The sequence below is a fragment of the Triticum dicoccoides genome, chromosome 4A, assembly GCF_002162155.2.
Source record: "Triticum dicoccoides isolate Atlit2015 ecotype Zavitan chromosome 4A, WEW_v2.0, whole genome shotgun sequence".
NCBI classification, from domain to species: Eukaryota; Viridiplantae; Streptophyta; class Magnoliopsida; order Poales; family Poaceae; genus Triticum; species Triticum dicoccoides.
Genome location: NC_041386.1, coordinates 257,297,859 through 257,310,021, shown reverse-complemented (window position 1 = coordinate 257,310,021; position 12,163 = coordinate 257,297,859). Strand labels below are relative to the sequence as shown.

At 45.8% G+C, this 12,163-nt stretch overlaps 1 long non-coding RNA gene across 4 annotated transcripts; it reads right to left on the bottom strand.

The window, feature by feature from the left end:
* Positions 1-213: 213 nt before the first annotated feature.
* Positions 214-3,973, bottom strand: LOC119285754. Of its 4 annotated transcripts, none has more exons than XR_005139786.1 (3): positions 3,170-3,973; positions 1,350-3,055; positions 214-643 (listed from the first exon to the last, which is right to left on the bottom strand). It is a non-coding gene; the product is annotated as an uncharacterized LOC119285754 (long non-coding RNA). The 4 variants fall into 4 exon arrangements; XR_005139787.1 differs by having other exon boundaries at positions 214-1,510; positions 2,913-3,055; positions 3,170-3,969; XR_005139785.1 differs by having other exon boundaries at positions 214-3,055; positions 3,170-3,315; positions 3,526-3,967.
* Between the last annotated feature and the right edge of the window lie 8,190 nt (positions 3,974-12,163).

The window sequence follows — 12,163 nt, the reverse complement described above, 5'->3', positions numbered from 1 at the left end:
GTAGCACATGAACTACTATTACCGGCAGTGGAACTGCCAGCACAAACATGTCTACCCAGCAGTTTGTTTGCCATCACTTTGATTTCACTAGCATTCAATATCCATTCACTATGTTTGCCGTCACTTTGATTTCACTAGCATTCAATATCCATTCACCATGTCAGGAAACCAAGAAAGAACACTCAAATTATACACTTCAATCAAAGTTCCATATATACCTCACCCAAAACCTTAAACTTTCATAAACATTCACAAACTAAAAGTTCAGTACAAATAAGCTTATTTCCGTACATGTGTTTAGTAGCATCTAGCTACAACGGTTAACAAAATTTACATAAGACGATAAGATTTTGTGTCCTTAGACTGAAGCTACACAAATGGTTTAACTTTAGTGCATAGCTGTAGCCATGTCCACGAATACAAGTTGCGTGATTACTCTTTTGTACATTTCTGTTCAAGCTGTTTCTTTGATGGAATTAACATATTCATCTGAATACCAAACTCACACCATCCAATGAAACTGCATTATTCGAAGATGGCCACATGTCTCCAGCAGAAGAGTTACGAATTTGTAATGCTTTTAAGATGTTAATACGAAGAGAAGAAACATCATGTAGAAACATCTTCCAGTGATGATGCCAACCTGAATAGATAAGATGGTTCAAATGCCATGAGCTAATAACTTTGGTAAATGATATGTACTGTAGCACACAAACAAAGGATATAGGCTCAGACAGCAAATACATGCTTGCATAATAATCATTTTGCAAGCAAAAAAGCAAACCATAGTGATGTTTTTAAAGCAAGTAGCTTACAACTACATATGGCAGCTGACATGTATTCCTACTGGCGTATTTTCAAGCTTCACATATATATCTATACCAATATTATTGTGGCTTGAGTATTAATTCACAAACATTGATACCTTCCAATATAGTTCAAGCTATGTATAAACATTTGAAAATACTAGAGATGTTTCCTTTCACACAAACAACACAGGTTCAGGCATAATGTGTATATAATTATGAGAGATAGATTATACAGGACCATGAAGAAATTCTGGAAGCAAGATGCAGTTGTTGTACGAATCAAATGAAAAGCAAGGTTATACATTTAATTGAATGAAAGATAGCACAATGTGTGGTGAATTAGGAACAGTAGCTGACAGCACAGGCAAGCATTGTTTCATGTTCATACTCAATAGGATCAAGCAAAAGTAGTTTGATTTTCACATCTGAGTTCTGCAATATAATAATCCTGGAACATTTAGTTGTGAGCCATGACACTAAGAAGTCGAACTTCACAAATTTGTGCAAAATGCTAGAATGTTGAGATTCTGGATTGATTACCCCATGACCAAATTTGTGCAAAAAGCAATGACTCGTAACCAAATTTGTGCAAAAGTTACTGCCTGTTCGGAAGCTCTCTAGATTCTCAACTCCGCTCCGCGCGAGGAGCCGGGTTCGAACTGCTCCGCGCGATTGTGCTGGCACTCCCTCTGCTCCGGGAGCTGCAGTAGGGGAGCGGAGGGGATCCGAATAGGGCCTTAGTTAATGAACAACCCATATAAATATACAATTGAAAAACTGATGTATTATATAAATGATATAAGCTACAAATCTATATCAAACACAACACATGTATTAATCATGTTTGGTTATAGAATATTTTTTATCTAGGAGATACTTCTAATAGTGCAAACTGCAAAACAACTCTACATTGACAAAGTTACTGTAATAACTGAGACAAGTGTTACCACCTGAAGAAAATGCTATCAGGATCAAATTAGGTACAGGTTTTTGGAGTTATCCATTGAACTGAAGCACATTCACAAGCACAGTGTTCGATGAGAATTCATACTAGAAATAGTACGAAAATATTTTGTCCCAATATTCTCTTTTCCTAACAAGCTTGGGAGAAGCTTGAGAACATATCTATGGAGCAAGGAGTGCCCATACAGATTTAAATATTATGCCATGCACAACTAAAAAAAATGCCATGCAGATGTACGTAGAGGCAAGACGTGCGTGTATAAGTTAGTGGATTGATTAAAGCGATGCATTAGTGGGGATGTCACGGTCAGATGATTCACCAGCCTAGTCTTACAAGGACCAAAATGCACGGATCAATACGGTTTTTTTGTAAAGCAGTGACGCATGCATCAGCCTGTATATATATATATATATATATATATATATATATATATATATATATATATATATACATGGCTGAATACCTGCTTATGTACACATACGTATTCGGGTATTTGTGCCACCGGCCGGCATGCATCTTTTGATGCTGGCGTGGACACTGGCACACCCGCGTTTTATATTTTTGTTAGTGTCAAACACAAAGGCTCGAGCGATAGAGAACAAATGATATCTAGATCTTGCAGAAGCTTCTCAGAGTATCTAATTTCCTGTAACAATGTAGCTGCTGAATTGCTTATAAAGTTGAAAATTATACAGAAACTATTATGTATCCGATGGTATGAAAGTTGAAGCATAATTTATGGCACCGATGTAAACTTACATAGCTCCAAGCAAATATTTGAACAAACTAAATGGCGTAAATGCAGTAACAAACTCTGTCTCACCCTTTCACTCATAATTTAAATACAAAAACTAAATATTTGCACTCAACCAATGGCATTGACATCCCACTCCATTGTCTCAATAATAGCATGGTTCATATAGCAATCAAAGGTGAGGCAATGGCAGTACCACTCAATATAAAATGTAGTGTTGCTTTCAAAGCAAGTAGTTTTACTAGCTTGTTTTCAGACTTCAGTGTGTGTGTATATCTATATCAAGATTACTACGGCTGATTATAAATTCACACATGGTGACACTTTACATTCGGGGTGTATAAATAATAATGAATAGTAAAATGCAGGGTCAACCAATTCTTACACACGAGATCCTCCCTTTTTGAAATATCCCCCAGTTAAGAGGAGAAAGTATATATATTTGGAATAAAATTATGCAAAGGATGGCTTCCACACATGTATACCCTTGCTCCCAAGTCCCACCATCAGTCCATTAAAAAGGATTTCCTGAAAGAAATTGAACTGATATAAGTACAGTAAAGTCCACTTGTGTTCCTCAACCATGTATTTCCTAATTAATAGTGTTGAAAATCAGATTATATGTGTGTAGAGAAGTGTTACCACTCATGAAATTTTTTGTCATGAAGCTGTTGTTTCTTTATTCGTTTGCAAGATTGTTGTTTCCTTCTTCTTTCTCCCTGGAGCGCTCTTCACATGTGCTTTGTTGGGACATCAGATTCCTTCTCCTTTTGTAGTTATTCTACTGCCTTCTTGTTTTACAGTCGCAAAATAGAAAATCAGTTATAAAAATGTAAGATGGTGAATATTTGCTAAGAAGCAATGTAGCTAAGGTAGGCACAAAAAGCAAATCCTCAGCTCCGCGAGCTCATGGACAGAAAAAAGTCCAGAGGACATGGTCGCTGGCAGTCTGCGGTAGCAGGAAAAGAAAATCGAACAAAGAAGCTGGGCAACCTCACCTCCTCTGAGTAGCAAAGGAGTACATGGGAAAGAGGAGGAGACTCCAGCATGACGGATCTGAGCAGCGTGTTGTCCAGCGTGATGGATCTGAGCACCTCTCGTGCCGTTGGGATGGAGGGAGCTGTGGTGGGGAGCTCACCCGTGCTCGTTACCTTGGAGTGCCATGGAGAAGAGCGCGCCGGTATGGTGGTGGCGATTTTCGCCACGGGATCTGGGGCTGGAGAGGGAGGCGACGTTGACTTCGACCTCGACGCACCGCCATAGTTGACCTGCCCCGGTGGCGGTGCCGAAGGAAGGCGATGACGAGTCGGCGTCGTGAGGCGCGTACGTCGATGGGGGGCGCACTGGTTGGTGGAGGAGGTCGACGGCGGAGGGCGGCGGCGGCGGCGCTGGTCTGGGAGGACTACTTGTGGAATAGGGTTCAATTTGGGGCAGATCTGGTTGGGCCGGCAGCTATAATTCATTTGGTGCAAAATTTCCGGCCTTTCGCGCGCTCCCCCTCGTCTGCGCACATTTGGGCCCAATAATTTCAGTCTCGCGCCACACCGACTGTCGCGGCAGATAGTGAGCCATAATTTAGTTGTGCCGGCAGATAAAATGACCCAAAAGTTGAAAATAATTGCTGGCAGTGCGTGTGCCCTCCTTGCTCAACTTCTGCCGGCAGTTTCTCTGCCCTTACGTTCTACTACCGGCAGTAACAAAATTTCCGGCAGATAATTTTCCCCTATGCTCCTATTTCTCCCGGCAGTTAATTGCCCCCAGTTAAGTGTTGTGGTGTAGTGACATAAGGGAAAGAGACACATAGTTGGCTTACAATCGTCACTTCACACAGTTACATGAATAAAGCATTACATCATCCAGATACACTCAAGGTCCGACAACGGAACCAAAATAAAAGAAGACTACCCGAAATGCTACACAGATCCCCGATCGTCCCAACTGGGCTCCACTACTGATCAACTAGAAACGGAACAACATAATGAACGAGATCTTCATCGAGCTCCTCCTTGAGTTTGGCTGCGTCACCTGCACGGTTCAACGGCACCTGCAAGCTGGTTTTGGAAGTATCTGTGAGTCACGGGGACTCAGCAATCTCACACCCTCGCGATCAAGACTATTTAAGCTTATAGGAAGGGTAAAAGGTATGAGGTGGAGCTGCTGCAAGTGACTAGCATATATGGTGGCTAAACATACGCAAATGAGAGCGAGAAGAGAAGGCAAAAGCACGGTCGAGAAACTACGATCAAGAAGTGATCCTAGAACAACCTACGTCAAACATAACTCCAACATCGTGTTCACTTCTCGGACTCCGCCGAGAAGAGACCATCACGGCTACACACGCGGTTGATGTATTTTAATTAAGATTAACTTCAAGTTTTCTACAACCGGACATTAACAAATTTTCATCTGCCCATAACCGCGGGCACGGCTTTCGAAAGTTCAAATCTCTGCAGGGGAGTCCCAACTTAGCCCATCACAAGCTCTCACGGTCAACGAAGGATATTCCTTCTCCCAAGACAATGCGATCAGGCTCGGCATCCCGGTTACAAGACATCCTCGACAATGGTAAAACAAGTCCAGCAAGACCACCCGTTGTGCCGACAAATCCCAATAAGAGCTGCACATATCTCGTTCTCAAGGCACACCTGATAAGCTAAGCGTACGGGAGCCAACATAACCCAAGTTGCCAAGGGACGGCGCAATACGGTGCTTGGACCAACACTTAGAGAAGCACTGGCCCGGGGGGGGGGTTAAAATAAAGATGACCCTTGGGCTGACCGACCCAAGGGAAAGAAAAGGCTAGGTGTCAAATGGCAAAACCAATGTTGGGCCTTGCTGGAGGAGTTTTATTCAAGGCGAACTGTCAAGGGGTTCCCATTATAACCCAACTGTGTAAGGAACGCAAAATCCGGGAACATAACACCGATATGACGGAAACTAGGGCGGCAAGAGTGGAACAAAACACCAGGCATAAGGCCGAGCCTTCCACCCTTTACCAAGTATATAGATGCATTAATTAAATAAGAGATATTGTGATATCCCAACAAATATCCATGTTCCAAACATGGAACAAGCTCCAATCTTCACCTGCAGCTAACAACGCTATAAGAGGGGCTGAGCAAAGCGGTAACATAGCCAAACAACGGTTTGCTAGGACAAGGTGGTTAGAGGCTTGGTTTAACAATACGGGAGGCATGATAAGCAAATGGTAGGTATCGCAGCATAGGCATAGTAAAAGAGCGAGCAACTAGCAAGCAAAGATAGAAGTGATTTCGAGGGTATGGTCATCTTGCCTGAAATCCCGCAAGGAACAAGAACGAGTCCATGAAGAAGACAAATGGACATAGTCGAATGGGTCCTCACAGACGGGACGTTACCTGAACCAACCCGAAGAAGCAACACCGGAAAAAAAGCACACATCATAGTAAACAACCAACACATGAACATGGCATTATATGCGAGATGCAGTATGCGATGCATATGCATGATTTGGACATGAATGATTGAACCTGGCCTCAACTTGGAAATCCAAGAGTGCCACTGGAAAGGGGAGGTGATTTCGGTTGAAATCGATATAGAGATCACCAGAATCGGCTGCATGGTTTGGAAATGGCAAGCAAAACAAATATGGCACCGGTCTGCGATAAACAGCAAGTAGCCATCTAAATGCATCAAGATAAATATGCTACAACACTCAAACATGGCAACAAAATACATGGCAGGAATCCACTCACGATGCTTGACAAAAGATGAACACTGAGCTACGGCTAATTCATCCATTAACAGGTTCAAACAAGCATGGAAAAAGTGCAAATGATAACAGGTTTCAGGCTTTGTGAACTTAACACAAGTCTGGAATTTAACATCAGGAAGCAATCTTTAGAGCATCAAAACTACATGCTACAGGAGCATATCATGGCAAAGAAAGGCATAGCATGAAGCTACTCAAAGCATTTAACAAAAGTCCCTTAGTGACCATGAGCCAAAAGGGATCAGAGAAAACAATTGCAAGCATGTGAACATAGCAAAAACATAAACAGACTCAAACTTAGTGAAAAACTGGAGCATGGCAAAACAGATTAACAAGTAGGCATGTTTACGAGCTCGATGCAGTCACTACAAAGCATGGCATGACAAACTAAGCATACACACATCAAGAAGACATGGCATAGAAGCTAGACATGGCAAGAACAACAACATAGCATGCATGGATCAATAGCAACATCCTCGGCAAAATCGCTAAACATGTTAACAATCTGCCAGGAACACTTTATAGCAAAAGTAGAGCTCGATTGAGTCAAGCTAGGGTGCTCCATAAATGCAAACAAAGACATGGATGGGTAGAGCACCACAATATTAACAAAACATCCTCATTGATCATCCTCAAAAGAGGCACGGATCACTAGGAATCAACATGAACATATGGCATAAAAATAATGACAGGTCAAGGACTTAGTGAAATTCTAAGTCCCTGAAAACAGCATCACAGAGTAAGCTACTTTGCATGCTTGTGCTAGTCACCACAAAGATCACAAAAATACGTGGCATACACCCCTGTAAAAATGGCATGGCATATAACAAAACACATGTAGAGCTCAGGATCATAGCATGCACACAATAATCATGGCAAAAATGACAAAAGGCCATTTGCTGAAACAGATCTGACATAATCATCACATAACACTCTTCCAGCAACATTTCGGGTATCAAGATGAGCTCAAATAAAAATGATACAGTGAGATGAAATGATGTGATCATCGAGACGAACATTTTGATATGCTACACGCACGAATCGGAGCTACGGATGCAGAGTTATGATGCGATGAAAATGCCCAAAAAATACTGGAATCTGGGGGGACTTAGTGAAATTTTAGACCTCTCGGGGAAAGTCAACGGGACTGAGGGATCCGGGACGACGAGATCCGGGACGCGGGGCGGTGCTTGGTTCAACTCCCGGTGGATCTGATCCCACGCGATCCAGATCCGGAGCGGACTGGGTCCGGCGACGGCGAGGAGGCCGGAGGCGGGGGAGATGACGGCGGATGTCGACTCCGGCGAGGAGGTCCTCCGGCGCAGCCGCGGGCGGCGTCCGGTGGTGAGGCAGCGGGGATGGTAGAGTAGTTCGCCAGCGGCGAACTTGGATGGCGGGCGAAGCGCGCGGCGGGGCGACGGTGCAGGCGAGGCATGCGGCGAGCGGAGGCGCCGGCAGAGACAAACAGCGCGGTGGAGGCGGGAGTTCCGGCGAGGCAACGGCGAAGTCCGGCGAGCGGAGCGCTCGTCGGCGGTGGGTGTGAGGCGCGGGGAAGGGCGCGAGCGGCAGCGGCCCAAACTGGCCTGGGGCGGGCCCGATCTGGGCTCCCTCGGGCCCGGCGGCGGGGAGGGGACCGGGGGGGCGACGTGTCGCCTCCTGGTTGGTCGCGGGAGGCGGCGGAGCTGATGTGTTGCCTCGCCATTGGCCGGGTGACGTGGCGGCGGGGTGGACGCGTCCGCCGGTGAGACGGACTTGTCCGGCGGCGCTGAGGAAGGAGTTTTAGGGTTTCGGGGAAAAGATCCGAAAATGAAAATGAAGGGGTCTATTTATAGAGGTAGAGGGAGCTAGGAAGCTCCAAATGAGGTGCGGTTTTCGGCCAGGCGATCGTGATCGAACGACCGAGATGATGGAGAGGGTTTAGGTGGGTTTTGGGCCAAATTGGAAAGGTGTTGGGCTGCAACACACACGAGGCCTTTTCGGTCCCTCGGTTAACCGTTGGAGTATCAAACAAAGTCCAAATGGCACGAAACTTGACAGGCGGTCTACCGGTAGTAAACCAAGGCCGCATGACAAGTCTCGGTCCAAACCGGAAATGTTTAATACCCGCACAGGAAAATAGGTAGAAAGGGACACCAGGTGACATAGGAGCGCCAGATTGCAAAACGGACAACGGGGAAAATGCTCGGATGCATGAGACGAACATGTATGCAAATGAAATGCACATGACATGATATGGAATGCATGACACGCAAGCAATGACGAGGCAACAACAACGAATAATTGGAGGACACCTGGCACATCGGTCTCGGGGCGTTACAGTACTGGGGTCACCACACTTATCTCTCTCCTCTTAATTACCTTGCCACATTAGACTTTTTGCCTACATGGCAGCTTTAGCACCTGTACAAGGCGGACCACTGGGAGTTGCCTAAGCGTACAGGCATAGAGATACTGTAGATAGGAAGTCTTCGCGATCCATTATTCCCCATCTTGGATAGAGAGAACTATTCAACTAGTCTTCACAGTGAAGTGACAACACAAGTTGCAGCAAATGGGACACTTAATTAATAAGTTGAACCAGCGTGTTGGTATTACTAAATCAGCCTTACCCAGTACTGCTATCATGTTTGCTAGTGGAGCACGCTTCCACAAATACGACCACGCACGTCTCTCCTCCATTAACTAACATATGGGCCCTCTTGAGGTAGACCCACATGTCATCGGCGTAACTATTTACACTCCAAAGGACGGTATATCCTAGTAGTAGTACTAGTAGAATTGAGATTTAATGCACTTTCTTACCCATGTTTCACTCTTCTTCCTCCTCTCTTCTTCTTCCTCCTCTCTTCTCCATCGTCGGCCGCACACCATTTCCCCCGCTCACTGCTTGCCCGCCCGCGCCATCTTCCTTGGTAGCTCGCGCGTACCATATCCCCCTGCTCACAGCTTGGCCATACACGCCATCTTCTTTGCTCGCCCACCCAAATCCACTTCCCCGCTGGCTCGCAGGCCCCCAAAACCCCAGTCACTCAGCACCCAAAAAAACTCTATGGAAGAACCGACTGACATGCAGAGCCGCGATTGGAATTCCCTCCCCGATGTTCTCTTGGAGCAGATCTGTAATCGTATGGACCTCCTCCGCACCGTCCGTCTGGCCGCATGCTCGGTGTCTTTGTACCATCTACTCGTGTGCAACTGGTCGGCTCTTTTCAAGACACCCTGCTTGCTAATGTCTGATCCTCGCAGGTGGCCCAAACACCGACTTGACGATCCTACAGAGGTTGTCGTGGTGCCCCTCGACATGCTACCACTACAGTCTACATGTCCTTCATGCACGGCCACTACTGGGCGGGCATGAAGGCCAACTGGATCGTCCTCATCCGCCAATCCGGTAGTCCGTGGCATCTCGTGGATATCTACACCCAGCGAGAGATCACCTTTCCATCATTGGATACCGCCGCTATCGAGCCTCGCGGCCTGTCGGACACTCGTGCCTACTACGCAAGAGACGCGTCGAGCTTTTGGCTCAACCTCTGTTTGCTGAAGGTTGTGATCTGCGAAGTGCCCACACCATCAGAAGGCTACATGGATTACAAGCACATTGTCATGTTCAACATGGGATTAGTCTATCTGGTCTCCATACATGGTTATGGCTCATCATCAATCCTCTTCAGCCAACATTTATGTCTGATGCTATAGTACACGATGGCATCATTTACGCGGTCGACGCATAGATTGGCTGTCTATACTGGTGGAATCTATTGTCGTGTAATTGTTCTATCTCATATCATCTTTACCTTATGAATATGACTTCATGTTCATTGTTACAAATTTAGAATATATAGGCATGTTCGGTAATTCTCCCGCTCCGTGAAATCTGAGAATATGTAGAGCGCATCCTTCCCCACTCTGTAATTTTAAACTATGGCTCCTCCAGCTCCCGGAGCGGAGTTGTGGAGGAGGAGGGAATCCGAACAGGTCTATAGTATGTCTATAACCACATCATTGCTATATGTTCCTCACATTTCCTAGATTTTTATGACCACACATGTTATTGTTAGAGTTGATATGAGAACAATTGGCATCTAATGATTGTTAGAATAGATATTATGAGTATAACCTCATGATTGCTATATGTTACTCTCATTTCCAGGATTTTTATAACAACGCATGTTATTGCTTAGAGTTGATATGATAATTGTAGTAAGTGCTATGGTAGAATATGAGTAGGCCATGTCATATCGGTTTTCCTCTCATTGTTACGTGATGTTTGAACCATGATATATTGCTAGAATATGAAAGCCATTGGCTTATTTTTTTAACTTGGAGTATGATTATGACCACGGCATTGCAATTCTCTGTCTATGATATGTGTCACTGTTATAAAATCTTAATTCCACACATACTCTGAACATGATTATTTATTTTTGTCCTTTTGGTCTCCAATTGGAATTGTTGCTACAAACGCAAATGCGCTGACCTTCATGATTCCAGGACCTGGAATCATACCAGCCGATGGGTGGTGGTTTATCGCTCGTTCAGCTGATGGTGGTCATTTAATGCTCATTTTCACGTAAAAAATTGACCAAACCATTTCATCAAACCACATCCAGTACAATGCCTGGGGCATTCGTGACATTGACGGCTATGGCTGCTTCGTGTTCGGGAAAGATCCCGACTCCGTTGGGCCAGGCGTATTCAACTAGAGGTGGGTTTACAGCCTCCGCAACCACTCCATGTTCATCGGGCTAAATTATTTGATCATCAAACCAATCATCGATCATATCACCGGCGATGATTACCGTGCTATGCAACTTCCATTCGCCTGGGGGAACTGTGTTCACACATTATACCATGGGTTTCATGAATCACCATATCCAGGGATTCGTCGACACAGCTTGTTGCCAGATAATCTTCAGTGTGTGAAAGGTATCAAGCTTCCATGAGATGGATGGCTTTTGCAAACACAACATGCGGTGATGTGGTTCATGCCAACAACAAATATGCACAACTTGATTCATACTGATATCTAGACTAAGCCATGTATCCTGCTGTTGTAGCATGACCCTCTTTTGTTGGATATTATGTACTGTTGTTAGTCCGAAGCGCTCCTCTGGTTTGAAGGATAGATACCTTTCTGGGATCAAGTGCATCCTAACTCACCTATGTAGGATGAACTGATAATGATGATGGAGATGTTATGTAGAAGCCATATATATATACACACATATATATAGGGTGGGTCTATTATGATAACACCCTTAAGACTCTTATTCTAATAACACCGAAGCCTTATTCTGATAACACCCTCAACCCACCCACCGACCGACACGAAATAAAAAATAAACAGGTCAACCCACCCACCACCACTCCTCCCACATCTCCTCGTACCCACCCACCACCACCGCACCACCTTCTCCCCCCACCCCCACAACCGCACCGATCTCCTGCACCCCGCCCCACCCGCGACCTTCCTCCACTCGCCGGCGAGACAACCCTCCCCCGACCACCTCCCTTCCCCCGCGCGACGCCTCACCACCGGAGTCAGGGGCGGCGCCCTCCCCGCAACGCACCGCTGCCACCACCACGCCGGCAACCTGCTCCACACCAAGCTAGGATCTGGTAGCACCAGGCCGTTCACCACCGGATCTAGGCCCTCCACCACCCTCCTTCGTCGTTCCCGCGCCGGTCACCCCACCCATAGGTGCGAGGCGTCGTCGGCCGGCTGTGCAGCTCCTCCAACCCCCGCCGATCTACTAGGAACCAGCGACCCCATCCCGCCAAGATCCGTCGCCGCCTCCTTCTTCTGGCCGGCGACGAGGTCAGCCCTCTCCTATGTTCCCTTCCTCCACCTCACCTCCTCCGCAGGTAGCTGCAGCTCCCTT